The sequence below is a fragment of the Chroicocephalus ridibundus genome, chromosome 5 (assembly GCF_963924245.1).
Source record: "Chroicocephalus ridibundus chromosome 5, bChrRid1.1, whole genome shotgun sequence".
NCBI classification, from domain to species: domain Eukaryota; kingdom Metazoa; phylum Chordata; class Aves; order Charadriiformes; family Laridae; genus Chroicocephalus; species Chroicocephalus ridibundus.
Window position 1 is genome coordinate 13,972,629 of NC_086288.1, and position 27,449 is coordinate 14,000,077.

Sequence of the window (27,449 nt, forward strand, 5' to 3'; positions counted from 1 at the left end):
GCAGCTGAGGCTACGCACCTGAAGCTCTTTATCCCTATATAACAACCAGTTCTCTGTAGTTACCAAACTTAAAACTGAAGGAAGTAAAATGCAAATTCTCAACCTAGGAGAAAACGTGATTTTGTCATGATTTAAAAATAAATGGGAAATGGGGCATAGAATTACTGCAGTAATTCTATACTACTATTCTATACTGAAACCCCCCTAAATACAGGGGTTTAAGCACTTTTTTGTTATTGCTCAAGTTTCCAAGAGTTTATATGACAACGTTTCAAAGTCAGATGCCTAGGATGTGAGGTATTTCGTGTTACAAGAAGAAATGTAGTGTTCAGAAAGCGCATTTTAAGCACCCGATGCGGGGGGAAAAGGCAACCCCTTCCTGCTGTGGTTGTAGCAGTGGCAGAACACAAAAGCCCCCTCTGTTGTGCTGAGCCCCTGGGCTGTGGCTGACAACAGGCAACCAGAGAGGGATGACTCTTCTCTGGAAGATGGGCAGGAGGTGGCGGGGAACACACAACTGCTCTTTGGGAAAGCAGGATGACTGCTGTAGCTGAGTCATTCCAGAAGCAGCGTATTCACGGCTTAATAAAGGACTTTTATTCTTCCTGGAGAGAAGGTGTCAGGGCCTCATTTGGTGATCGCTGGGTTGCAATTTGTTTCTTGGCTTGGTCTTGTAAAGTCGCGGTGCTCCTCTTCAACAATGGGCAGATGATATTGGCATAGCGTTTCTGTGATTTGTCACGTGTAATTCTACTTGTTAAAATGGGCTAAATAGATATACTTAACTGGTATTTGTCTTGTAATTTATACGGCTTTGTAACGTCACCTTTTAAGTCTGGCTTTTGAATTTTATTTACATTTACAAGAAAGGCTGTCTTGTTTTGAAAGAAATATTTGAGTTATAGGTCTTCTAAGATATAAGGAACTGAGGAAATTGGAAGATTAATTGTAATGTTAGTGAGATGTTTGCCCTGAATTGCTGAGTTACATGCCTGCAGTAACATTGTATTTTGTGTTGATCCTTGGTATGTACTTCAGATTGTACTCCTGAGAAGTCTTTTGGTGAGGAAAACTTCTTTGGCAGTGACTGGGGTTTTAGTTACATGAATGAAAATGCAATTTTAATCATTTACATTCATTTTCTTTAAAGTGTGTTTATGCCTAAGGCTTTTAATTCGGACAACCCTCGCGCATGACTCAGCACCACCCTGACAATAGACTGCACCCCACAGATGCAGTGGTATTAATGCTGCCTCGTTGCTGTGCGGGTTTTAATCTGTTCAGGGGAGAATGCCTTAAGTTACAAGTTATGGGTGGATTTGGAGTCCTTAATCAAGGAAAAACCTTTTTAGCTGTCCTCAGAAATTTAATTTAGAAGACCAAAGGAATAACAGAAACTTAATTTGTAGCGAGCATTATACGATGCCTCCCTAGATAAGCTGTGAAATATTTATACAGCAGAATGCTATTTTCTGTGGCAATAAGTTTTCCCTATATATGTGCATGTGCACACTCATACACTAACTTTTCGGCAGTGATCCCCAAGCTAGCACTAACCCGAGTTGACGCTTCCATGGGACGCAGCACTGTGCCAAGAAGATATTAGCCTGATTTCTCAAAGCTGTGTCAAGCCTGAATTAACAATTCCAGACTTTAAATAGGAGTAAGCAGCTGAGGTGTTGTACGGCTCTGCGTTACCGTGCCATGACTCTGGTTTGAGGGATAGAGCATCGCGCTCTGCAGAACACACCGTTGTATGTTACAGTCCAGGGCTGGTATGTCCACCTCCTCTGATTGTCTTCTGCAAACTTTTGTCAGAGATGAAAAGCAATCAAAAGAACAGACATGCACATAATAAAAAAAGTTTCAGGTTAAGATGAAAAATAAGAACTTTTCAAACAAGGGGGGAAAATTGAAATGTACAAGTACCTTGGTTGGTTGGTTGTTTTTTTGTTGTGTTTTTTTAATTTAAGAATTATCTTTGGTTTAAGGTTTAGTGTATTTGTTTGTGGGTTTCTTTGTATTCATTTATTCCCCCGCGCCTCCAAAAATATGTTTCCCTTCTGGAAGTTTTCATTCAGTTCCAGTCCTTTAAAAAGTAGAAAAACATCAACAACTTCAGCATCACAGTCTGTTGCTTGAGGCAGGTGAAAAAGTAGAGCCAAGTGCTTACTGGCCTCTCTGTCTGCAATGTATTAACAAAAAATTGTAGGACAGAGCCACCTGAAGCTCCTTACACTTTTGAATCTCAGTTAAAATGCCGCAGATCTGCTGTAACTCTATGAAATTAGATTATTGCTTTTTTTCATCAGATAAGAATGTTGTTACAAAGGACAGGAAAGTGTATATTTTATAAATTGACATAGAGCATATAAGCAAGATAACACTTTCAATGTTACTGCTTAGATTTTTCTTTTCTTTTGTTTGGAAATGAGAATTTAATTCACAAATGTCTACCTGTTACTGTAGGATTTGTAATATTTTCCTTAAATCCTTTTTTGTTTTGGCCCAAATGCGTGTCATGAAATAAAAGATTACTTAATGTGCAGCCTCGTTCAGACACTCTTGCAGTACCCTTTATAGCTTGCATTTATGTAAGCTCTCATACTGTGCTATGCAATAATATCTAAATTGCCAAGTTTAAAAATGAGATTTTGCAACAGTTTGTTCTTCCCTGTGGAAAACATTTGGGACTAGAAATTTGAACATAACTAATTAAAAAGCTTAATTTTCATCCTGTTTTGCTTTTTTAATCTAGGTAAAGGTGATGTTTGTGTTCGGGGTTGTGTGTTTTTTTTTTTTTTTTTTTGTCCTGATGCAATAGCATAAGAAAGTGGGTATATGTTTCGGGATGGTAAAACTCTCTCCATAATGGATTACTGGGAGAGGTTTCAATTATGTGTTTTTCACCAACTAATTCTGGGTTCAGTCATTCCAGCTGGTTTATGATTGCTAGATGAGCTGGACGGAGCTTGAGTCATCGTAGCTGTCAGATAAACTGTTTGAGGAAAAAGGGCTTGAAGGGTGGAAGCAGAAACACTATCATCGCTCTGCAGCCTGCCTCCATGTTGTGGCGTTGCCTTCAAATCGTGTTGGATCCCTTCCAGAAGCAAAACATTACAACAGCTGGTCCCAATTATCCTAACTACAGTGTGTCTACATGCACAAATGGCCAGCTTTTCTAATTTGGCTCTGTGGTTTAATGAATTAGTTATTTAATAATTTGACAGGAATGCTGGTGTTGTGTTTAGCCACTTGCTTCTGTTTAATCTTATCTTTGGAGCTGAGTTCATACAGTCCTGCCATGATCATTGGCTGCTATTGTAATTTATGTAGGTGAGAAAGCAAAATACATTGGCAATACACAGCATATAGATTTTTTTACATTAAAAGGCCTGAAAGTTGGAAATCTCTCATTTGATAACAGTTCTTTTCTTTACTAGCATGAGTTATCACTCAATACAGCTAGGAATACAGAGATTTGGACCATTTTTTTTCCCCAACTCTCAGAAATTAGAATAAAAAATTAACACGTGAAAGACACACCCACATTCTACTTACCCTTACTCATTCATTTACTTTGAGGGATATATTTTCAGAGGTCTCTAGATGTGCTGCAGGAAAATCTACCTGTATGAGCTTAAATAGCAGCTTATTCACGCAAGCAGTGGAGAAAGATGCACAGCTGTCACGCTGGCATAAGCAAGCATTAACATTGGCACAAATGAGAAAGGGTGCACGTGCCATAAGCACACAACATAAACCTGCAAAGAAATGGTCCCAAATATCTTGCAAATTAGAATATTCACCTCTCTCCTGTCAACACTTGGCTCCTAATAAATCACCAAGAGGTTATAGTTACCAGGCAACCAAAACTTGTTAATTTATTTTGCAAGACCATGAATTCCAGCTGACTTGTAAGGATGAGTAGGAACTGAATGATGCAACTCAGAGGGAAGGAGGGAGAAAAATAGTTTTGAAATGAGATTTTTTTTTTAAATGTCACAGTAATATGAAAAGAAAGCCAATTCACATTCCTTCTGCCCTGTATTGTAATGAAAAAGTTGTACTTTGTCTACGGAGGTGCCAGTGGGTCTCTGATGTAATAGCTGCAAATTACAAAAGGCCTTAAGGGAGCTGAAAGCAGGGTGTGGGGGGTGTATATCTGTATGTACTCAATGTTTTCTGCAGAAATAAGCCTGGAACTGTGGGTGGGTCCGTGTTCTTCCAGCATCGTAAAGCTGGGAAAACTGGAGCTGTGCTGTGGCTAAACAGGTTTGATCTCACTTCCTGACGAAGGACTTGGCCTGTAGGATTACTAAAGTTTGCTTGAATCAAAGGCTTTTGCAGATGAAAGATTGGAATAGTTGGAAAATATGACATTTTCATGGTTTCATGACATGTGTAGCTCTTGTGTTGAAAGTCACAAAAGTCATTGGTGTTGAAACAAGCTTGAATTTAGCCTCTCTCTTAGAGGCATGAGGCAAGCTGCTGTGCCATGTGAAAGTCAGATCTGATGCAAATTATGAGCTGGAAGCACAGAAAATTCAACAGCAAACTGACTAACAGAGCATATTATTCTCTAAAAATAACTGGGAACAGGTTGCAACAAGGAAGAAAATCATTTCATCAGCAACAAAGAATCTGTTTCTCTAAAGAAAACGAAAATATTTAAATTCAGTCTCTCTAAATATGCCACCATAATAAGAATAAACAACACTTAGCCAGCAGTAAAAATGAGCAAGTATTCTCATAACAGACTTGGGGCAAAGTGTTCTCTTTTTTTCCAATCCTAACAAAACAGATGCAGTTAATATCAAATTCCATTCAACTTCCTCTATTGCCCAGCAGAAAACAAACATTGATCAATTACCTGGAAATAACTATACATTTATTATCTGCAAGTTATGTTGCTTATCAGAGTATTTGGCCCTAACTCATGTCATATCTGAGCTTTTTCAATTATTTAAACCTGCATTTTCAACTAACTTGTGAGTCCTTACAGCAAGCTTGGCAGTGGGCAAGGCTTGTTAAAAGAAATAACAGAAAATGCTAAGAGAAAAATCTCACTGCTTGTCTGTCAAAGACACCTTGAGTTTCCATGGCAGCAGGAGTTTGGCAGGGTTAAAAAGGAATTATGGGTTGAAATGCAATCTCTCGAGCTACAGAAATAACTACACGCGGTATTCCCATGCTAAGCATTGGCAATGGACTTCTCTTTAACCTGAGCTCAAGCTCTTCTTGAAGGAGATTATTTTCAAGTGTTGCCCATAAAGATTGCAGCAATTATTGGGTGAATGTAACGTCTATCAGAAAGCGCATAACACATCGACAAGCCAGAGTTCACGACTTTGCATTTCATGACACAGGAAGCTCATGAGGTCTGCTTTTTAGCTTTCTTTGTCAGTTCACCTCACTGGATAAGAATGCAAATTATTTCCTTTCCAGAGTTCCATCGTAACAACCTTATAACCAAAGATTAGTATAGAAAATGTCTGACTTATATCCATATAAATGAGATTTATCAGAGCACTGAAACTAATATTGGAACTGATGCTCTGTTGACGCTCTCTTTCTGTGTAAACATTGACAGAAGTTCAAGACTTATAAAAAGGAAGTAAAAATGGTATTGTGTCACAATAACTGGCCTTAGGAAAGAGACATAAATCACAACCTAATGACTCCTGTTTGTGAGATTCTATATTCCTTTCGGTGTAGAAGAAAAGTCCCTTTAGAAGTGTCGCATCAGAGAAATATTTGTAGAGAAATTAAAAATAATGAACTAGAACAACATGCTGAGCAACTGGAAACATTTGCTTGGGAACAAACATTTTCTTTCAAGTAAAACGCATTTTTAAAACAACTCTTTGCTTTTAGAATGGAACACAAAATAATTTTGAACATGTGGGGTTTATTGTGGTGGAAAAGTTAGTTTTTATGCAATTTTAATTGGGCCACTTGCCGCTTACTTCAAAGGGGGTTGTATTGACCGCAGTACAATCCAAAATGTGTTCAAAGAATCTAAATATTTATTTGACTAAGACCCAGAAACTTTTCTCTCCTGTGGATTTACCATACGCGTAAAAATTGCCTTAAGTAAAATGCCCTCTTTTCAGTTTTACTAGCTCTTCCTTAAATATGTATTAAATAAAGCTGACTGTATGAAAGAAAACTGATGAAGTTGCTTATCATGTAGCCATGAATACAAGGGGATCTAATAATGATTACCCAGATAAACAGTTTGAATTCAATTGTTATTGCTATAATTCAATCCTACATGGCAAATTTCCTTGGGAAGAATTCAAATTAGCCTGCAAGGATGTTATTGGAAAAAAGTTATGTAAACTTTAAAGACTTGAAAATTTTCTTAATTATTTCCCATAATTACAAAATTTTTGTAATTACAGGAAATCTTTCAGTGTAGAAAAGTTAATGTTGTTTTTTAAAGTTACAGGGATATACTGCATAAAAGTGGATCATAAAAGGTCATAGGCTAAAGAGTGATTTCTTTCCTGTTTCATCAGTGGGTTTTAGTATTTCAAAGTAATAATTTGTAAGTTGCTAGCTAAAGATGCAAAACAAAAACACCTTGGCAAGCCTAATATTGCAATATATGTGAAAACACAAGGACAAATTTAATTACAAATTAAGACTGCAGTATGCAGCAGAAGATTTAGGGAAATAATTTCTGAGCCATCATCAGTTTCCTCATGTGTGGCTGCCAATCTTTAGCTGGGCAAATGATAGACTTTTAGTTCCCCAATGACTTCAAAAAGTAGAAGGGGTTTTTATGTTCTGTGTTTTCTTGTTTTAAAAACCCACAAAGAAACAATAGGTATTGGCTTACTAAATTAAAGATTGGTTTTGACTTTGGCCTACTACATATTGGTCAAATGAAGTCAATCCGGTAAAATATACCCAAATTTTAGAATAATGGAGGTGGGATTCAATTCACAATAAACACCTACATTTTGGTATCCACGTACAACTGCCCAAACTCCTGCTGTCAGTGGTGATATTGTCAGTACAGCTGCAGAGTGTAGGGCATGACTCAGCTGTCCACGTGTAGGTGTTTGCTTTAAGATGAGCTTGCCTCCCTTGCTTGTTTAAAGGGGCTTAATCATAGCATGATGGCCTAACTTTACATGGTTTGTGCCATGTGAAGTGCCCAAAGGTATTCACAATGACTGTGAAGTACTGGTAGGTGTGACACAAGGCCTTTGAAAGATCTCTAGCCTCCTGGGTCATCAGAGACTGGGCAGGATGCCTTGCAGCAGCTCAGATAGGACCAGCCACCTGCAGCTGAATCCTGACCTTGGCATCTACTCTTCCTAACTGCAACTAAACACTTGGTGCGCATATAGATACCTTCACTTTATTATTCAGCCAAATCCAACCTGGGTGGTTCAATTTCTATTTCATTTTTCATACTTTGTTTTCAGCAAAACCATCCACCCACTCTACCAAGGTTAAAAAATAAAACATTAACAAATATTTTTCAGAGGAGCACACGTGGCACAGAAAATAGATGAAAATATCTCCTCACTCCCCTGACAAGCCCTCAAAATTTGTTCAAATATATAATGAAAGACAAACTAGACAAGACAGATTTGGAATATATTTTAGTAATACTTATTTTGATTACTAGCAATAGTTTTGGAGTTTTACTATGCCCTAAATACATAAGCTCATCACCCCAAAAGGAAAATATCTCATTACTTCTCATATGAAATATTGTTGGAACCTGCTGGCTTTGACTAAATCACTTTTGACCTCTTATAATTTTTCATATCATGTTAACATTTTCAGAATAGAATGTTTCAATCTTCTTAAATTTGACATTTTTTCCTTACTTATGCTTATGTTATAAACAAATAAAATAAATCGAACAATTGAAACAAAACATGCAGATGATCCAAAATTAACTCATAATAGCACATTTCAACTGATCTCAAATGAAGCAGATGAAAAATCTTGATTTTGTTTTTCTTTTTCAACTCAAATCTGAAGTAAAAGTATTTAGGGTTTCTATTCAAATCAGAAAAGCTGCTTCCTTCAGACACTAGAAAAAATGGATTTGCCCTATGTGTACTTCCCTTGTTTGTAAAATATAACAATGCAACACCAAAACATACCACAGATTCTAATAAGGACATCAATTATATTTTATTCTATTCTGTCACTAGCTTCAGATGCCCACAAAACCCATGGTTTGCAATAGTATCTTGGCATTGTTGACAGTGTTGGTGCTTTGGAAGATTTTAAATTTTTATTACCTTGCTCTTATTTCTTTTAAAATTCTTTGTATTTGTTCTGGATCTTTCCTGGTGCCCTTTGTCTGTTAATCAGACAGACCTTCCCTTAGTTCACAGAAGTGAACAAATACTCTGGAACATAAAGGGGTTAGCAAAATAGTTAATATGCATGGAGGGTAGCTTCTTTAAGATGCAACACCTTATTACATTAACTCGTACCTTTCCTTCCGGTGTTACAGGTACTAAATGATGACTCAAGCATCAGGAGATTGACTGAACTAGCCGAAGTCACTCAGAGAAATAGAGTTTCTGCTAGGACTGTGGTATTCGATAAAAAGCTTTAGCCCCTTGCAAGTTTTAAATGAATTGTATTATGCAGGAAGGGTTTTTTTGACAGGAACAGGCTCTACCACTGAAAAAAATGTTAGTGTAAAACAATACAGAAGGAGCAGCAATTCCTGACATTGCTGTCCTAAATGTGTAGATTTATAGACAGATGTTTCTGGTAATGTTTTAGATGTCTCGGGGTATTCTACCTGGCTGCCAGATGTTGCTCCAGGAGATAATGGGTCTTCTGATTCTCTATCATCTTTTCTGCTATACTAAGGCCTAAAATAGGCTAGAGCGTCTCAACGAACACTGAACACCTATGTTTAAGGAGGTAATTGTTCCTATGTATATTAATAGCCTGCTTTTAGCATGTAGACACCTAGTTACATATCAGAATCTATAGCCATAGTGTTTCTAACACCCCCTAAAACATATAAGTGACTTTGTCCTCCTGTGATCTTAGCTAGAGAAGATGGTCCCCAAAATTGCAAAGGCAAACTGTGACAAAGCAGGTACTTTGATTATCTTCCAAGTAAAACTCTCCTACAATAATCAGACTGTGTTTCCTATTCATGTGTTTACACACCTCGGAGAATCATTTCTCACCACAGTTTCGTCTTCTGCCAAAAGCCATTTTATTTCAAACCAAGAAGGCTGTTAAGATCTAGAGACAAAGTAATCTCAAATTTGAACTTGCATCACCTGAATGGTGTCTTCCTAATTAATTTTCATAGCAATCTCATTTGGGAATAATGAAAAGTAACAACTAGAACATGGCACTTTGTCCAAATCGCCGGAGCTGAGAATTGCTGGTATTTGAAGTTCTGACTTGCACTTGTCTCTGCATTAGCTGTGAGTTACCACTCACTTCTGGAAGGAAGTATTTCCCAAAGCTCATATGGTAAGGGTCTCTATAGCTGGTTAAATATGGATATAATAAATGAAGTCTAAAAAATTTCTAGTAATGACATGACATTAACTATGCCTGCATTCCAACACCTCCTTCCTCTTCTCTAATTTGCTTTTTCACCAGGACTGGTCCCACATCTGCCTTTTGCTACTGAGGTCCTTCCCCTGCACCTTCTCTGAACTTTAAACCTTGATAAGTCTGTATACGACATGCTTAAAATGAAATGTTTTGTTACACCCCTAGGAGGTCTAATGTCTTCTGGAAAAGATGACAGCAGTCCACAGGACTGGCTGGTAAGATCTTAAAGGCTTACCAGATATATCCTTTACATTTTATCATACGTTATATCACATTCATTTTCAAATCTGTTACAACAAACTTGCCACCTGTTCCACTAGCTACTGCCCAGCTAACAGGAAAGAACTTGCCTCCCCATGTTATATTCAGATAAAATTCTATTGTTCTCCGAGAAGAGAAAGTAAATTAAGTCCTGTCACTGTGATAGCAGCATCTTGGCTTCTAAGGAGATGATTAGTGCACCACATTCGAAAATGTCATGGGTTTATTTCTGGGTGATTAGTGATACCTGTGTCAGCACTAACACTGCTGTGGCAGACAGCCTCGTATCTCAGGAAAATTGGGCAAACAAGACTGCACAGCACTTTTCTCTATAAATTCCACTAAATGTGCAAGTAAGAACATTGCCTGCTTTTCTTCAAAATGTGTGTATTTGTCCCAAAGCATAGCTTTGGCAGAGCAGCTAAATACTAAAAGGTAATTTCTTATCTTAATAAACTCTCCTAATTCTAAATACTAAAAGGTAATTTCTTATCTTTATAAACTCTCCTAATTCCCTTATCCTCAATGTAGCTGTGGCAATTTGCTAGGAATGTGCATCTTTGTCTACATATCTGTATGTATATATAGCTTCTGTGCCGCAAGTCTAACAATGTTCAAGGCTGCTTGGTTTTGTTTGTTTTTACAGGTCATCAGGATAAAAATTTAAATGTGTTATTTCTAATACTGTTTCCTCTGCTGTGTTGTTTGGAACGTATTAGATTTATACTTCTGAGGTGATTCCTGAGAAAACAGGTAGAGATCTGACACTGCAGAAACTTCCCAGGCTTTATTTCTAGCTAAATACATGCTACTTGTGAATAATTGGGGTAGTATGGCAGAGACCTCTTTGTAACTCTGTTTTGAGAAAAGGAGAACTATGAAGAAGGTTCTCAGGGTTTCAATGGCATTTTAAGATACTTTTTTCAGTGGGGTGGTGTGTGGGGTGTGGTATTTTTTCAACTAAGATGTCTAGGAAGCATATTAATTTGCAATAATGGCTTAGAGAAACATTGTCTGATTTCGCCTTCAGGAGTTAAGTAGTCAAATTTGACTGCAAAACTCTCTGAAAATAGAAATTTGGAAATTAGAAAATTGGTCATTTGATATGTGGCCCCCAAAATAACTCTATTAGTTTCCCCTGCTCTTCTACCCCTTGAAACTTCCTGGATTCCTTTAACTCTACGGTTAAGTGTAGAGTAACTGATGTCCTTCTGAGAATCCTTTATGGCAGTATTATTCCAAGGTAGAATATCTGGAGACTCGTTGGCTGTATCAATCTGGAGCAACAAATTTCTCCTGGCTTGACTGAACATCACTCAGCCAAGGGCCTGCATTGAAGGTACCAAACGCAGACTCTCTGAGCCCTTCTGCATTCCAGAGATCCTGCAGCACCTCAGGAGCCGCATTATGTCTCAAGGGCAGGAGCTGGAATGACATCACGCCACCTGAATCTGGCTACACGTGCTGTGTGTCCCAGGTTGACACCTGGGCTAGGTTTAGAGGGACAGTCCTCAAAAACTATTGGTGTTTGTTATTTTCAGCAGTCCTTGGTTATAGTCTGATGGATGAGATTTGCACATCCGTTAAGGGAACCCTTCAGCTGCCTCCTTTTATCTAGGGACAGTCCACCTTCCCTCTTAAACTAAAAGCGCTCACTTTACCCTGCATTTACACCTGCATGAAGTATTTTAACAACTAACAATTTCTATTCAAAATAGACACTGTTAAAGCTTCTGATATATTTCTAGAGTTCCCAGTAAGTTACCTTACTTTTGTTGGTATAGATCTACTTTTGAAAACTTTTCAGACTTATAAACTAGTCCCTACTGAATACAGTCTATTTTGGTATATAAAAAAAAAAAATCATACACATTTCAAAATTAATTTGGTGTTAACTTGCTTCTGCATCTTTTCACCACTCATCAATTTTCTGAACACTCAAATTTCCAGAGACTGTTGCTGGCACTCATTTGCTCAGAGATGGTGAATTTTAGGCTCATCAGCTAAAATGTTCCCACTGCAGTGTAACATGAAATACAATATTGTTTCCAACAGCTCTTCATCAGAGCCATGAGCAGGAAAAAAAAAAAAAATTGATCCGGGCAAGGATCTGAAAATACTCATTATAGCTGGGACAATGCGTCCATAGGCAGTTGCTTTGTGTGAATGAGATCAGAGAAAATTAAATTCTGCACATAATATAGCTTAATAATTTGTGCCTATGAATTTTTACCTAACAGCAAGTTCCTCATAGCTCAGAACTGAGATGCTTCATGTTCATTAAGATGTATTACTGCTCTAGAGCTGCTGCCTGACAACACACGCTCAGAGCCCAAATTACTTCCTCCTATTCTAATTCTTCCTCCTTTAATCAAAGGAAAACAAAACTCCACATAACCTATATGAACAGTCGCATTTAACAAAGCAAGCTGAAATGTTTAACATTTGAATGTCAGATGCTCACAACAAATGCTTGTTTGCAGTCCACAGATTTTTTTTTTAAATAAATAATTGCCTATAGCCAAATTCAAGTAACTTGAAAAATGTTGCAAAACATTCCAGTAACAATGAGGCTTTTCATTTTAATCTTATGCATAACCACACGTGTATTGAGAAAGACTGAATCCACCTAAATATAAGGAAAAAAAAAATAATGCAACATTAGGGGCTTTGAGACGGAACTATGGACTCCACCTAAATTTATCTTCCAATTCTATAAGCATGACATTTCAAGTCTATCCATATGATTTATAGTATATACCCTGGTTTTAATTTATCTAAACAGAAGGTCTGTTTCATAAACATCAAAGATAATGAAAATACCCTTTTAATTAATCTGTTAGAATCTACATGTTTATTCCATACTTACTTCCTTTATTTGTCAACCTCACACATGAGAAATGACCCCTCCTGTGCTGTCCCTGCTTAATGTCAAAGCTGTAGGGAAAAATGTTTATAACATTAGCTGCATTCTTTCACTGAGGGCTGGCAATTAACACTGTGTCTGGAATCAGAAAACTTCAAAATGTCTTTCATTACTACCTGTCTGGGTGGCAGGAAGGAAATGAAAAGAAGTTTTCTATTCTTGTCACATCTAGTTGCAGGATTTACTAGAACAGACCTTGTTCCAGTTATAGGGAGGAAGATTATACCAAAGCTGCTGATCTGTTTTCAGAAGAATTGTTACAATCCTTGAGAGAAATAGCTGGGAGTAATAGAATTTTAGCAGAAATGAATCTGTTACTAGCTAAGAAAAAGAATTGCTACAGCAAGATAGACCTGAGGTGCCATACTTGCCATTTCAAGCATGGTAGATGAAATTATGACTAAGAGGAGGGAAAGTATATTGAAAGAAAGTTCTTCTAATCCAAAACTTAAACCCCCTGTGATTTGCCCTCTCTTACTCCTTTGCTGATGGTTCCCATCAAGCGGCTATTAGACCAGGCAACGAATCTCTCTTTTAAGCCACTTCACGCTCAAGCCTTACGCTAGCTCAGCTAATCCATGTGCTGAGAAAGAAGTTGGATATTTCATGCTTCCCTGCTACAGCTTGGCAGAAAACATTTTACCCTCTGGGACCAAACCTGAAGACTTGAGGCTTTGTGAAGAATTTTAAAAAAAAAAAAAAAAAAAAAAACCAACACCCAACCAACCAAAAAAACCAACCAACCAAAAAAAAAAAAACAACCAGCAACCAAACAGGCCCTACTTGGGTGTCACTTGGGTTCATCTCTATCCAGATTACCAGGCAAATGTTGAATCTGCTTTCTCTGGACCTTAACGTCTTCTGTCTGTCTGTGATCAAAGGAGACCAAGAGGGGTGTTATCCAAAGGAACATTATTCTATATTGCAAAGACTGGCATGATTTTTTCTGTTTTGATCAGCACAGAAAATAAATAATTTCCATCAGAAAAATAAAGTGCCTTTTGGTTTTACATTAGTAGCCTTGGCATTTTGGTGTTAAAACAATACCTCTAATCCAAAAGAGATGTTGCTGTTGTGGTGACAGGATGTATTAGCATGCCCATGGTAGGTCAAGAGATCATCTACCTCTCCATCAAAATGTTTACAGTGTTAACTGGTGTTTATAGAAAAAAAAAAAAAGAAAAAAGAAAAGGTATTTTTTCTGCATGTAATCTCTAAAACCTCAATTTTTTTTTTCTGTGTTCCTAAATAATGGGCCTTAACTATGCTGCCTGGTAAAAGGAAAGGGAAGTACAAGTTATCCTCTGTGCTCTTGAAAAATGGGCATAGACATTTCCCAAAATGCGCTAGTTTATTGGCTTTAAATAGAACAAAGCAGGCAACGAAGAAAGGTATGGGCTAAATCCCAAACCACGGGTGAGTTCACTGTGATGAGTATAGAAATTTCTAGTCAGCAGCCAGTGAGTCACCATGATTGATGTGCCCACAAAGACGTAAATGCGTAAAGCTAAGAGTACTGCCTCAGGTCCCTGTGCCAAAATGGATGTGCTGCCACAGTCTGTGCATACCAGACATAGTATCGACCACGTTACACCCACAAACATGGCAGGACCTTTGCTTTTGATAGAGCTGAAGGGTAACCGGGATGGGCTACGGGCTGAGGACAGTCTTGGGACTGCATGGTGTCGAGCACCGCCTCAGGACAAAATTGAGGTGAGCAAAGGCAATCACATTAGGCAGCAAGAAGCACTGATGGGAAGAAGCACGTAATCAGGCCATGGTTTTGTTACGGCTGGAGATGTGCCTATACTCACATATCCCAGAGTGCTCATCTATTTTCATTTGTATGCACTCTTTCCAATAACATCAGAACAGAAATAGTATGAGTTAACTGCACAGTCTTGGTATCGTTGCTCAGAAGGGTCTACTTGTCTTCTGCCTCTCCTGTGATGTACCTAGTGATGCACCTAATATGTCACTGAACTGGTATAACTGAGAACAAGTAGCTTTGCATCCCAGGAAAATTACTAAGTCTTTACCTGAATGAAGTCCAGATATAGGAACAAGGAAACGTTGCCAATTTTCAGATAAATACTTAGATTTTATCTGAATTCAAGATGAAATCAATAATGTATGGCTGATGTCCACAAGAGCACTGATGATTCTAGAGCCCAAAGCCACTTGAATATTTAAAATTGCAGGGTTTATTGGCGCTTCCAGTCAAAATATTAAACAGCTTGGTATCCAGGATGCTGGGTTTTTTGGTGTTTCTTTTTTGCTTTATCTCATGTTTGCAATCGCGTTTAGATTCACCATAACTTGATCTTTAAAAAAAATTTTGAAAGGAAGCTGTGCAAGACTGATAAACAAATATGCAATACAAATGTTAAAGGGGAAAAAAAAAAAAAAAGAAAAAGATAGATTTCTGGATCCCCATGCAGCCCCAACCACTGTGTTGCTCATAAAATATCCGCACCCTGTTGAGTGGACATCAGCTACATAAACAGATGTTCTTGAAGAGAAAAGGAAGCGTTGAATAGTTGACTTATTTTGTTACAGCTCTGCTCAGACTGACAGTTAAAGGTTTAAAGTGTGTTTGCCATGACCAGCAAATTCAGCCAGGCTTTAAGTGCAGCTAAATCCAATAGAAACTCTCAACTTTACACTTTTGTCCTAGAGACGGCTACAGGTCGATAGTTATTTTCTGAGTTATTTGGGGCTAATCAGAAATGCACATGCAGATGTTGAAAGATTGAATTTATACCTCTGGAATGGATTCAAGTGCTTTTAAAAATATATTCTTATTAATTTTTTTATTATTATTTAAAATGGCACTAGGGCTGTGGCAAATCTTGCTGACTTCTGAATGAAATTTAACTGTTTGTTGACTTTCAGTGGACTAAGCAGAAGTATCCTGAGGGCCAAGGAATGAAACAGGATATTTATTGTATAGCAAATCAATACTCCTGTACTTTTCGACAACTTCGTTGTAATAAAATAAGGTGTTGCCTTATAAATATAACAGACGCTACCTTGCTTGCTATAGTTAGGATTTATTGCAGTTTGAAAACAGATTACTTTTCTTTTTTTCATTTTAAAATGCCTGCTTTTAGAAATGTCATACAGGCAAATCAAGTTACAAACATGCTAGGTCTAAATAATTAAGAAATACAACAAACTTTATTCTAGGCAACCCTTAAATGTATTCCAGGAGAAAAACACCTTTGGCATATTGAAATGCCATGTCTCTAAGCTTTGGAGCTCTGGACCCGTACAGAAGAATGCGGTTGTGCCTTTTTTTGTTTAACTAAGGGAGTCCTTAGTAAGTGGTTGAAATAGTACCGGGCATATTCATTCTGCCACACAATGCCAATCGGGGAGTGTATTTCAAAGGCTTAAAATCTTGGGGAGGGCGAGGGGCAGACAAAGCCCAAGCTGCGTTTCGAACCCGAACGCTAAAAACTTTGTCAACGTTTTAAAATTAAGTTTCACCTATTCATATGTTAAGACTTTAGGGAGATGAATTGGGACAGCTGAGAAACTGATTACAGCCTCTTGTTGCAATTTTTCTCTTTGCTGTTCACGTAGCCAAGCTGACACGGCCCCTGCTGAAATACTTCTATCTCGTGATACATGTATCAAAAACGCATAGATAGGATGGTTGATCTTGTGCCTTTCTTGTTCTGCCACACGCTTTTGCTTCGAACCACATGTCATTAATAGAGCTAATGGGATTTTGGCATGGAACCAAAGGGGTGGGAGGGGAGAGGGGGGGTGGGGAGGAGATGGATGGGAGCGAGATGAACTACGGAGAGGAGCACTGCTGCCTTTCTTTGCACTAAAGCGATGTCAGGTTTATCAGGATTCTCTTTAGTCCTTCCTGACAGGACTGGAGGCACTTCTCTATACATGTATGTCTCATGCATTCATGAGCCTCTTTGACACTATTGCATCTTTTGTTAGGAGCTGAAAATGCAGATCATTGCTCTACCCTTCCCTCAGCTGCCATATGGCATTGTGGAAAGGGGCCCACAAAGGAAGGAGAGGGAAATGAAAAAAAAAAAAAAAAGGGGGGGGGGGCGGGGGGGAGAGAGAAGAAATGAAACTACCAGCAGATGAAATTGATTTATTTTCACCATTAGGGAGTAGGGGGTGGAAGCCTTTTGGAATATAAAACCTTCTCGCAGAGCAGGCAAACAGGCTGCCTGCATGACAGCTCTGGTACATGTTAAAAAATAACATAGCTTGAAAATAGAAGCACCATTGTTTTGCTTAACTACTGTAACAAATTTATATGAAATGGAATGCATCATCTAAAGTGAAACAACTGTCAAGGTTGCAGACTTCTATTTTTCCCCCTTGTCTGCAAGAGGTAAAAACCATGAAACCCCAAATGCTACATAGGTGCAACAGTTTGGCATCACTGCATATTTTTCTAAAGTCTCTCAAAATATCTTTGGTCTGGTCTGCATTTTTGCGGAGCTAAACCTTTCCTAAAGTAAGTAGCAATTAGAGCACTTCATATAATTGCTTTCAAAACAAACCAAAAATGTATTCGAGAGAAAGAAGCTTGGCATGTCAATTCTTTGGTTATTTCTCTGTGGGTCGTTGCTTTATGAAACACTAAATAAAATCTTTCAAAGAAATCCAATGCAGCATGTGCTGTGTATTAGCTAAACTAGGTATTCTTACTACACTAGGTTTACATTCCCTGCTGATATGAATAAACACAACTCAATCTGGATTTAAACAATCTCCACTTTTCTAACTGTAGATTGTAAAAAGTTAAAAATGTAAAATATTACGTACTTTAACCAATTTAATGATTTTGCTTCCCTATTCTCCTCTCTCTTTTAATTTTATTGTGGATTTCAGTGAAGAGGTAGCTTTAAATATTTCCATTGTATACTGGAAGATTTGTCTATATTTTGTGAGGTTTGCTCTCAAGATTCTGTTCAACAAGATATACAAAACATGATTAACTCTATGGAAGTAAGTTTGACCCTTTGGTTTCATTAAACTCAGGAGTGGGTAAGAGATCCAGAATCTTGCTTAATCAAGAATTAGGTGCACAGGTTGTGCAGTTAGTTCACTCGTGTTCAGAACAGTGTTTTGGTTTAACTGTTTTTAAGACTTTTTGGATAGTTTATCTCTTTTCTGAGTTTTGTTCTTCTGGATATTTGGCATGTTCTGTTTCTCAGGTGAATATTTTCTTTGTGTGTATGAAAATATTCCTGAGCAAAATAATATACTATTCAATCTTTTCCATTTGCAAATGTCTAACCACAGACCTTTCAAGTAAACAAAGCCACTAATACCTGTTACATGCGGTTTTGGCAGTTGTACGTGTCTGCCCATGAACTTCCATGTTGTTGTATTCCTGCAGAATTTGAACATTAAGGTAATGATCTGCAAGAGCATGGTTTATTTGCTGTCTCTACATTTCTGTGCTGAAAGTGTTAGTTTTTCTAGTCTCCATTTGGAAAATGGAGTCTTTTCATTCCTCCTTTCCTGAACATATGAGGTACTCGGCCCTGTCAATGATGGGGCAGCACGGCGGGCGGGTGGGTGGGTGGAAATAGTCAAGCAGCTGCCTTGCAGTTATATTCTGCAGTCTGTACCAGGTTTCTGTTCCCCCTTCAGTCTGAATATCTGTCCAAAGCCCACTGCACTTTGCTTCTAGCTTACACACCCAGATTTTCCATGGGCAAAAAGCCATTCAAAACCAGGATATAGTGAAGAAGGGGGCAGGATATCAGGCATGAGTGAGCCAAATCCTGGGCATGTGGGTCAGTAAGTCCATCTGGAAGCCCCTGTACAGGTGCAAGCTTTGTCTTTAAGTTTTATACCAGGATTAGGTGAAGAATTCTTCCAGGAAGACTTCCACTTTAACTTACTTTCTACTGCTTGTTAGTTATCAGAAAAGTGCATATTATAGATGCCTAAGTAGTGTGATGAAGAGGAGACTGTCTTTGTTTCTGGCTAAGGAAATGACCCAAGCCATGGATTCACTAAAATTTTATTACTTGGGTTGACGCTGATGCAAATACCTTCTTGCTACCATAATGTTTGCACTACAGTAGTGCCTAGAGTGTTGGATGGAGGTTTGATTGCTTTGAAGTTCGGAGCTGTGTTATTCATAACTCACAAATACCGTCAGCTGTGAAGTACTGGTGAACATTTTCAGTTATGCATGGATTTTATTGCAAACTTTTAAAATTTCTGACAAGACTGGCTTATTCATCATGTTTGTATTTAATGACACTTTTGTCATTGGTAGAACAAGGAACGTACTGTGACTAGTAGGGAACAATCCATACCTTGATAATTATGCAGGGTAAGTATTCATCGGGTTTTGTTACCAATCTGAAAGCAACTCACATAAAATCAAAGTCCATTCACAAATGAAAGAACAAAATCTATGGCAAATGCTAGTCATAACAATAGTTTACTGCTAATAACGTTAACAAGTGTCTGTGAATCATCAATAAACAAAGGTTATAAATAATTTTGTCTATAGTCCTCATCCATTCAAAATTTTATTTGATGTTCCTTACGCCTCAAGGAGCAGGAATGAAAGAGGAGACAGCCTGATCCAGGTTGAAAGTATGCTTGTTATATTCTGTATGGGAAGACTGGGCATGGCCCCAGCCCTAAACAACTGGTTTTGATTCCGTTAAGACTTTCTTTTGTGTCAGCTTTCTTCAGAAACAACAAAGCTGCCACCTTCAAGGGTGAAACACACAACAGTAGGAGAAAATTTTGTGAGCATTCTCTTCCAGACTGTAGAAGTTTCTTCTAAATGAATGACTACAACTGTGGTTACAGATTTCACTGTTTTCAAAACAGAACATAAAGCTCAGGTCTTCAGTTTAATCTTCAGTTTAATATCACAGTAAAAATAACAATGAAAAGGAAAAAGCCTGAGAACAAGTCCCATTGCCTGTTTTGGAGAAAAAACAGAGCATGCCAAATCCTACCTGGCTCTCTCTGGTATGGAAATGATCATTAGTAGGATACTTAGGTGCTACTTGTGTGGTTAATCCCAAACACCAATTCTCAAAATGCTTTTCATCTGCTGCCTAACTCTGAAACCCTCCCACTGGAGGGCCTTTGTTTTCAGACATTAAAGGTCTTTGAGTTCCATTGCTTGCAGAACTCAGCACCTAGGATGAAGTGTAAGACGTTGTTCCTATCTGAAGGCCTCACATTGACTAGAATTGAACATTCAGTTTTTGGGGGGAAAGTTAAAACTCATACTCCCTACCTGGGAGAAAAATTCTCACAAATTAATTTTTGATTAAGCAAAATGATGAGCAGTCAAAAGTTTTTTCCATTGGGCACATACAATTAATACTTTGGACCAGCAAGAAAACAAACCAGCTTGATCATGACTATCTGGTTAAAACATTCCAGACAAGAAGAAAGGGGAGAGGATAAGGATTTTTGGATACCAGACTCTCCTGCCTGGATGTTTTTTACATTAGTCACTGGAAGAAACACAGAACCTGCACTGAGGAGGAAGGGGAATGTAAGACCTGCTCTCAAAAGAGTTTCCTATTCATGCTCCAGTTAATTATTTCTCTTATGCAAAGTGTGACAGCCTCAACAGCAGGAATAGAGAGTGCTTCCTTGCAGCAGTTATAGCTGTTCCTTGGAGGTGTGGATTTGAGTTCTGCTATGGCGAAGAGAACATTGTATATGCGGGGGCTCTTGAACCCACTGGAATGCTTTAGCAAATGAAGAAAACAAAAGTGGATGTAAGTGTAGGAACAGGCAAAACACCGCCACCACAGTTTCTGGCTGTGATATTTTAAAGACGACAGCTCCTGGTTTTTGAACAGAAAAGCATAGGCACTAAACTTCAGCAGAAGTGCCTACAACTTTACTTGACGTATGTATAAACACTTTTTGTTTGGTAGAGCTCAACACAAAAATGCTTAAGGGTATGATTAGAAAAACTCAGCTTTAGAGCAGTTGTGCTGAATTAACCACTTTTTTTTTTTTTCCCCTAATTCTGCAAAATTATCAAGGTTAAAATGGAAGTCAAAGCAAAAAATATTAGAAGAAAATTTTAAACCAGTGTAATCACTTAACTCATGTCAATGCAGTAGCAGTTACTTACTTCTACCTTTGCAGAACTGCAGTGGAGCTGTTGAACACTGAACAGTGAGATGCAGGCTCCAACCTCAACCTCAGTAGTGACCAGAAGGGCTAATCTGATCCCACTCTACATCTCCCTGCTCTGCTTTTCATATACATACTGAACTGAGAGTTGTGGCCGCCATGCCGGGCTTCAGATGCCAGGAGATCAGATGCCTGTTGGTACTGCAATACCTAAACCCTCACTTGGAAGTTATTTTTAAGAGTAGGATACAACAAAAGACAAAGAATATTGAGGCATTACCCTTCTAGTGACATATCAACTCACATAAATTTGCTGTCATCTAGGCCTTTTTAGTTAGCTTAATCTCACTAACTTTGTTGTCGGTTTTATAATTTTACAGAAAGACTACCACAAAAAATTGAAGTGATAGGGCTGATTACACTCCTGACAAACATCTAATGCCACTGTCTACAAAAAGAAAGATACCATCCTAACTACTTCCACATGCCTTTATATTTTGTCAGAGTATCACAGTTTATGCTCATTTTAGTGAGTTGAAGGACCGACATACAAATTCAAGATGTTCTCTAATAAAACCAGTGCTTTAAGTACAGACAAGCTCTGAATAGGTAAAATGTACAGATTATATAGAACTATTTAGGCTTATTCAAATCAAGTAAACCTAAAGATTTTCAGAAAGAGTTCACAAGCCAAGATCTAAGAAAAGCATACTAGTTTCTGCTTATAAATGTTAAGACAATATGCATGTAGAGGATTAATTTGAAATCCTAATACATCTGGATGGGACTTAGAAAAATGGATCCAGGAATTATTGTGTCTGGTTTATTGTAAATCTCTGTCTAGTGTACACAGAAAGAGGAAAAAGTATGTATGGGGGAGGCGGGTGATGAGACTAAACAAGGTTTGGATGAATAGGAATAAGCTTTCAGGCAGATCCTGCAGTCGATAAAAATAGCATGGATGGAAAATATGAATGACCACACCAGCAATGTATTGGGTAGAGATGACTACTTGTATTTATTTTTTTTTATGTTTAACGTCTCTTGTACCACTTTGTATGTAGGTTGATTTGACCAGTGAGCAACTCTCATCATTTTTCCTCACTTCTGCTATATTGTTTTTTTTTTTAATCTTAGTATACGAAGTCAACATAGAAAGTACTTTGGAAGTGGAGATCTAGTAGAACCACAGGGGTATTTTTCACTAAGTTTCAGTTGCTTATGTTTACCTTCTGCACTGTTTTTACAGTATGTTAACAGGAAATCTATTGCTGTGTACCTGGTGAGGGGAGGAAACAGTCTCAATGTCACTTGAAAAATAGCCCAAGACACTCAAAACCTCCATGATTTTAGCTGAAGGTGCAGGGATTTCATGTTGCAGACTACTGTAAAGTCCCTAAAAATCCCAGAAAATGTAAAATTTAACAGTGGTATGAAAGGCTAGTTCTGAAGAAACTTATATATTCAAATGCATATTATAATGCAGTGGAAAGTGTGTATTTTGCACTTTGAATATCTTCTCCTTGGGTTGAATAAGATAAAAATTTCCTGAGCTCTTCCTCTTACAGGCCTGGAGTTAGAGCATGAGATGTGTCTGGCAAGGTGGCACGTCCGGCCCGCTGACAGACAATGCGACAGTATCAGCAAGTAGAAACATGGTTTGACACTCACTTCTGATGCAACTGTCACATCAAAAGATTAACCAGAAACGGACCGACCATTCGAGGCAGGTTTCTGAATTAGCCTCAAGTTTATCCCCCTTTTCTCCTTCACTGGCAGAGGGATTTGTGGTCATAACTGAAGCCTGCTTTAAAAGTCTTTTCTCTTTTATCTGTTGAGAATTCTGACGTTTAATGGACCTGGAAAATTTAAATGAATGGAGGATGTAGATAGCTCCCCTACCAGCTGAACCTCTGGGAGGTATTAGATTACAAAGCAGTAAGAGAAATGTAAAAAAAGTCATTCTCTTGTCTTTTATGACCTGTAAACACCCAACACTAGAGCATGTTGAAAATAAGAGGAAGACAAGACACAGGGCAACAGAGGGAATCAATGCTTGAAAAAAATTTAGACTTTATTAAAATAAATGAAAAAGTCACACAAAAAAACCCAATGAACTTTCCACCCTGTAAGACAATAATTAAACCTTAGAATTAGTTACAAGATTGTACCACTCAAGTTGCAACACTTTGCTGCTGACAGCAGTAGGCTTCATGGTTTGTTGTCCTCTCTCCACTGTGCCAGTCACTAGGAAGAGTCACCCAGGCTGAACCAGTGGGCTGCACAAGGAATCTACAATAAGAATAATGTCCTTTCACCATTTATTTGTATACCCTAGGTATGAAATTCCTTGCCTTCATGCTAGTAACTAGCTACACAGTATGTGTGAAATTGCTGGCGTATCTTTTACTTCTGTTCATAGAATGTCTCTCATTGAGATTATGCCACATATTTACTTGTGTTTGCTATATTTCCCACATAACAGATATTGCTAAAAATATTGTTGGTAATGTTAAGCGATTAGAAGAGTGAATACGCAGCTGTCATGCACGTGCTCATATCTTTGAAGTTCAAAAGCCCTTGATAGTAGAGTCTTTAGACAAGAATCATGAAAGTCTATAAAGAGCTGTTAGTAAATATATGACTACAACTCAAATTTAGGAAGTCTGTAGTCTTTAGATCCCGAGAAAAGGGGTTTTGTATCTTAGGGGAGCATCATTCTAGTATTTGATAAGCCTCTGCTACTGGCCACTGCCAGAGATTTGGCACTAAGTCAAATACATGCATGTTCAGATTGAGCTTTGGGTAACTGATATTTTTGATGATTTATGTACAGATGACTATTTAGTATTTTAGCCCAGGGAAGTGGTTGAGTCACCATCCCTGGAGGAATTTAAAAGACGGGTAGACATAGTGCTTAGAGATATAGCTTAGATTAGTGATGGTTTTTGTCAGAGTTATGTTGATGGTTGTACTAGAAGATCTGAAAGGTCCCTTCCAACCTTGGCATTTCTATGATTCTGTTTGCAGCGGTGTTTTGTTGCCATTTTGGTTTTTTTTTTCCTGAATCTTTAATAACTCATAATACTGTTCAGTAACTAAAGTGAGCTCTTCTGCCACTGGAAAACATACAGAAAGAGGCAAATGTTTCACGCACATCAAGGGGTCATGTTCACCATCTAAAGAGCCTTTCATTTTAGAGCTCTGGAAATACAAAATATAGCCAGAAATGTCAAAAAATATCTTTAAAAAAAGTTTCATAACATAGTTTCATAGGTCTACAACAGCAGTCGGCATCTGTGTACTTTTAAGATAGATATCCTTTTGTGCATATGCCATTATCGTAATTACAAATACATAAGGATAATAAAAAAATTAAGGATTTTTTTTAAAGGATAATCAAAATTTTATCTTCATCTGAACAAAAGGCTTTATCAACTATTTACAGTCACTAAAGAAATAAAATATCTTTCACGTGTTTTAAGATATAAAGCCCTACTAAAAACTACTAAAATTATTTTCCTTTTTTCCTTTCTTTCTTGCATGAATAACCTTTGCTTTTTAATGTTATTCTTCCAAATGTTTTGCCATTCAATATAAGCCACTGAAGATTGTGCACTTTGTCTCAGGTCCCTTATGCTGAAACAAATGCCCTCAGATTTAGCTTTGAACATGCATGTATATGGGATAAATATGCTTTTGTATGAGAAAAGGGAGCAAAATGAGAGATTCAGTCATTATAAATTAATGCTTTATACAGCCTACAGAAAGAAAGTACTCAAAAGAACAACACTTTTAAAGTTAACTTTGCTTTATGTACATACCAGTGGTGACATTATTGTGATGCTGCTGTAATGTCTTGTGAGAAATCATGTGGGATAATGCAACAACCATGAAATTAAAATGGACTACTTCTGTAGAGCAGACCATTATTACGTGGTGTCTTATTTCTCAGAGGGTCCATTATCTCTTCATCACGAGAAAAATCAGGCTCTGCAATGAAGTGCCACAGACTGAGCCAGAGAAGAGGCAGAACAGTAGTGGAAAGGCCATGGGAGTACAGAATGTTAACAGTGTCACATCTCACCAGCCTTTATTTAGTGATCAGAATTTTGGAATTCAGCAGTTTTAAAAAATTGTTTCATTTCTAAGTGCCAGCTGCTGAAGAAGATAAGGCAAGAAGGTAACCTGTTTAAAGCTAAAAACATACAACCCCCAAACCTCTATACCTGAAAGTACTTTAGTTTGTTTTCCAGCACAGCCTTTGAATTTTAATGAAACATTTGGGGAAACTTGTAAATGAAAATGGAAATGCTGCTTTCTGAGAAGCTGGCCTGGCACCACATGTGAATTATTTAGAGACAACTTGTATTGTTTCTGAGCAAAGAAAATGTTTGGGGTTTTTTCTGTTGCCTTAGTCTTAATTGGTTTTATTTCCTCATCGCTGTTTTTAATTCCAAAATCTCTTCAAAACACAATAGCTATGCCTTATAGTAATTAAATAAAAGTACCTAACATAATAGTGGTACTAAAGTTTTATCTGTTCATCTGCAACTAAAAGAGGAAAAAGAAACTTCTTGATAATCTTGACTGATTGCGTTACAGAGATGTGAAAGGGCCCTAATTACAATGAAGTGTCAGTCCTAAAATCTTGCCTCAGAAATAACCTTAAGTACCCCAATATCCAACAAGGAAAACTAAAGAACTGTTAGTCCAAGAAGTAAAGTCTATAACTGCAACAGTATCTAGAATATTTTTTTATTTACTTACTTTACATTTTTCTTTTCCTTTTTACCTCTGTTCTCTCTTGATTTTTTTTTTTTTTTTTTTTTTTTTTTTTTAATTCCCATCCTTCAAGCTTTTTCATCACGCAGTGATATTCCTTGACTGGTGTGTTCACGTATTCACACACAGCTTCACTGCTGACCTGAGTTTCTGTCATCTCTTCCATATCTGTATCAAAGCAGGTGAAGCTTCACCTTAACCCTGTTTCTTTTTATGCAAGCAGAGGTATTTGATTTTTGGCCCAGTTCTACTCACCAGCTTCATAAATGGGGTTTTAAAAAATAAGTAGAATAATGTGTACATACCTGGAGTATAATTTCCCAATTTTATTAAATTTCTACTGGATTGAAATCAGGCTTTATGTCTTATTGCTTTTCTGACATTTAAAATAAACCTAACCCTATACTAAGTAGGATTTCTTCCTTTTTAAAAAATTTATATTAGTATTAATATTTTGATGAAACAGAAGCAATGGCACTGAGTCACACATCTATCTCTCAATTTCCCTGAGCAGGTTTGGAAGTACTTGTATAGAAAAATATATGTCTATGAAAAATTAATGTCAAGGACAATAAAAATCAAACTAATTCTTACTGCAAGAATGGTTTTGCGGTGACCAAGTTTAGGAGAGCTTCATTGTCTCAGAATCAGGATACTAACATTCACATGCTCACTTTTAAAGCTCACTTTTAAAAACAAATGCGATTGATTCTGCTTGCATATACATTTGTATTGTATGTCAGAGCTAAAATTTTAGAATTCTACTATACGGTCTATGCATCAGGGGGTAGAGAATCTCTTATTTCTCTGAAAGATTTTGTCAATTAATTCTACACCTGTCTGATTCCAAAACTGCTTCTCTTCTACTTCACCTGGCGTTCCTGCAGCGCAGGAGTCATGATTTGAAGATGAGACATATTTGGTATAATATTCCCCAGGTATAAAACCTGGCATATAATTTCTTGGTAAATAGATCAACCAGCAAGAAATCAGCCTGCGAGGAGGGAGACAGTTCAATAATTGCAGAATGTATAACTTACACATAGGAGGACAAGTGACAGGAACACACAGTTTGAAAAGTAAAATTATTACGTGTCCTTACAATTTCTATTGGACCTTTCTCTGTCCGCTTTTTTTTCTTAGGTAAGTTGGGAGAAAAAAAAATAAATCAATTTTAGCTCTAGGAAAGCCCTAACCACTAATTCTGTTCACTAGCTGCCAGTGAGATCAAATTAGAGGTTAACGTGTTTGTATAGTTTCATGTGCTAGTTTCATGTGTGTATACATATATGTACATGCACACACCATAAATGGATAAAGTTTCTTCAAATGTTGGAAGTACCTAAGCATGCTATGACCAAGAGGTTAGATTCCAAAGCATACTTAGTATTTTGCAAAAATGAATGCTTTATCAGTAAAATAAAATTAAAAAAAACCTATAAATCAGTCCTAAACGTACCTTATACTTGCTCCATTGTTGGAAAACATTTTGGACACAGGTTTCAAATCTGTATACTTAAATTTCATCTAAAAAACCTACGGGTAACTACTGACTGCACAAAATCATAACTTGATTTATGTAAAGAGATACTTTAGTCACACTTGGTCCTCAAAAAGTGCTTCCATTACGACAATGAAATTGCAAGAGATTTTTTTCCTTTTTTTTTTTTTTTAATGTTGGATGTTTATTCTCTTAATGTTAATGTTCTGAAGAACTGCCAGGGCTACCTTGTCTGGTTGAGCCATGTTTAAAGGAAGACAAGAGAAACTTGAGCAG